This window comes from Cyprinodon variegatus, unplaced genomic scaffold (assembly GCF_000732505.1).
Source record: "Cyprinodon variegatus isolate N-32 unplaced genomic scaffold, C_variegatus-1.0 Scaffold986, whole genome shotgun sequence".
Classification (NCBI taxonomy): domain Eukaryota; kingdom Metazoa; phylum Chordata; class Actinopteri; order Cyprinodontiformes; family Cyprinodontidae; genus Cyprinodon; species Cyprinodon variegatus.
In genome coordinates, this window is record NW_015151439.1 from 13417 (window position 1) to 16790 (window position 3374).

A 3374-nucleotide genomic window follows, 5' to 3' on the forward strand; every position below is an offset into this window, starting at 1 on the left:
GAGTGAGCTTAGTAGAAAAATGCTATCTACGTCATTGCCTGTTTTTTATTTGACAGATAATCAAAGTTACAGTATATTGTCCATGATGCAGAATTCAACTTTTAAGAGAAAGGGGATTTTTTTTTTTTGGTATGCTTTAAATATATGTATAGGTGCAACACAACAGGCACCAAAAGGGCAGCAAAGGAAGATAGGGTGTAAGAAATACAGTTAAGGTTCAAAGCTCTCTAACCTTAACCTACTGTAGCTTCCAATAAGTATATTCAACATATAATTTAAGTAATTCACAATTCAATTAATGAGGTGATTACCAAAGAAGAAAATCTATCTGAAAAGGTTATCTTGACACTGAAAATATTTCCATACTGTACACCTAATAGTGACATGAAAAAGTTCCCATATGTATCTAAATAAGTGCTTGCAGAAAAATGTCAATCTGAGGTCTTTACTCAAGCAAATTTTAAGAAGGGATATTTCTTCATAATTCACCAACCATCTAATCACTCTCCTCTCTCAGACTTATCTTCTTTGTGTTAATGCTTTGTCCTAACGTGACAGCAAAGATATAACCTGTGTAAGGCCAGAAGTTTTTTGAACAAATTTAATGTGGAACAAATAAATAAATCCAGACAAACTCCACAGTTATCAGCTCTTAATGCTTACATCTAATCTTTTAGATGTAGGCATGTTAAACTTTAGTAGGTCAGGTCTGACAAAAGGTTAGCATTAGCAAAACCTGGTAACCAGCAGGCAAGAGCGAATATGCAGCCAACTGGCTAGAATTAGTTAAACCTGCAGCTATCTTCTTTAAACAATTTGGATAGAGGTATAAGGAATGTCCATTATTATTTGATTAATTTGCCTTGTTGTTTGTTTAATGACTTTGCAAATTTTGGTTTGTTTTCTTTTTTGAGTTTTCAGTTATACTTTAATTCATGTCTTTCTTTGTTTTCTAGTTTGTTATTTTCGATTGTATTTGGGTTCTTAGGTATTGTTTGCCCTCTGCTGCCCTATTGTGTCAGTCTCTTTTTCCCTAAGCTCCCTTCTAGACTCCTCTGCCCACTGCCCACACCTGCTCCCAATCTGCTGATTAGCCTGGTCTTTGCTCAGTCTCCCATTTATACATCTCACATCCCTTTGTCATCCTAGCTTTCTGTTGTTTTCTATTGCAAATGATGTTCTTTGGTCCCCTGGAAGATCTACCTCTTACCTGCTTTACAGATCCAAGCTCTCAGCTCCTGGTCACAGTCTCTTCCTCCTTCTTCTGCCTCCATGCTGCTCCTCCAAAGTTTTATCATTTTTATGTTGTTTTTTCCCCCCAGCTTTTTTGTCACAGATCAACAAATGAACTCTCTGCATTTAACCCATCCCCTTCAGGAGCAGTGGGCTGCCATTGTGTGGCGCCCAGGGAGCAGTGTGGGGTAAAGGGTTCTGCTCATAGAGCCAGTGTGGGGCTTGATCTCAGAACCTCAGGATTCCAAGCCCTATGCCCTAACCACTAGGCCACACTTCTGATTCTATGGGAGTAAACAGGAGAGAATAAGATTCCCTGATAGACAGAAAAATTATTGAGTACAAAGTTATAAAGAAATCCTTAGAAAAGTTAGTATTGAGCAGGTCTCCAGCCAAAATGTCTCTTCATTCCTCTTTCCCTCTTTCCTGACTAGTCTGGAAGTTTCTGCTGAGGAAATGCGTCCCCATAGCATGATGCTACCACCACCATACTGAATTGAAAGGAATATTGTCTGGTTAAAAAAAAAAGTATTGATACTGATAACAGGACAGTAGTTAGGCATTATTGTCAGACACCATATAAGACTTAGACAAACTTTATTGTCACATTGTATATACAGAGTGGTTTGCAAAGATCTCATGACTTGAAGTGCTGCAGTGATCAAATGTAAAAATTGGGAGAAAAAACATGGTGCAAAAAAAAAAAACGCATTGATATGTTTTTTTTCAACATTTAGCTTTTTGGTTTTAGTTTTTTTCAACAGTTCAGCTGTCTAGTGGTGGTGTGAAAGAAGCTGTTTTGAAATCTCCTGGTCCTGCATGGAATGCTGCAAAGCCTCTTCCCAGAGGGCAGCAGGGAGAACAGTCCATGGTGGGGGTGTGAGGGGACATTGATGATGTTATGGGCCTCGGGAAATGCAGCGCTGGGATGAAATGTCTTTAATGGAGGGAAGAGGAGCCCCGATGATCCTCTCTGCTGATCTCACAACTCTCCTCACCTTCTTCTAGTCTGAGGCGCTGCAGCCTCCACACCACACAGTGAGACAGCTGGTCAGAACACTCTCTATGGTGCTTCTGTAGAAGGTGGTGAGGATGGGTGGGGACAGGTAGGCTCTCCTCATCCTCCGCAGGAAGTACATGCACTTCTGTGCCCTTTTGACCAGTGAGGTGGTGCTTACATTCCAGGTGAGGGTGTCTGTGATGTGCACCCCCAGGAATTTGCTGCTGTTCACCACCTCTACAGCTGAGCTGTTGATGACCAGTGGAGTGTGGTTTGGCCGGTTCTTCCTAAAGTCCAAGATGATCTCCTTCATTTTCTCCACATTTAGGATCGGGTTGTTGTCTCTGCATCAGTCCACCAGCTTCTCCACCTCCTCTCTGTAGTCCTGGCTGTTGTCGTCTCTGATGAGTCCTACTTCTGTGGTTTCATCTGCGAACGTCCCGATGTGATTGGTGGTGAATCTGGGGACGCAGCCATGTGTCATCAGGGTGAACAGCAGTGGGCTCAGGACACAGGCCTGAGGGGAGCATGTACTTAGACTGATGACATCAGAGGTGTTCTGTCACCCCGGAGTGACTGAGGACTGTTTTTGAGGATGTCTAACAGTCAGTTGCAGAGGGCTGTTTTGAACCCAATCTGTTCCAGTTTTCCTATCAGATGCTGTAGTTGTAGTCTGTAATTGCCCATATGCCTTTCCACATCCTCCTGGGTGTTGCTGGCGTCATTTAAAATATCCTGGATTTTCTGGCTGTGGTTCTGCTTCACTGATCTATTCAATTTTGCATGTGCTGTCCTCAGTGCCTATTTATCACCAGATTTGAAAGCTGAGTTCCAGGCTTTTACTGATCTCTGAACCTCCCCATTCATGCAGGGTCGTTAGTTTGCACGGATGGTGATGTTCTTTGAGATTCTGACGTCCTTAATGAATTTGTTGATGTAGGCTGACAGAGTCATGGCATACTCATCTATATTTAATATGTTGTCATAGGTTGCTGCAGCTTATTTAATGTTGGAATTTTATCACACCTATTGGCGGATAACACATTGTGTGTTTGGCCTGTGTTCCTCTACCGGTTTGTGTTTCAACTGAAAACAAGCTGGTTTTTGTTTTGGTTTATCATTGAGAAAAAGACACATGCCT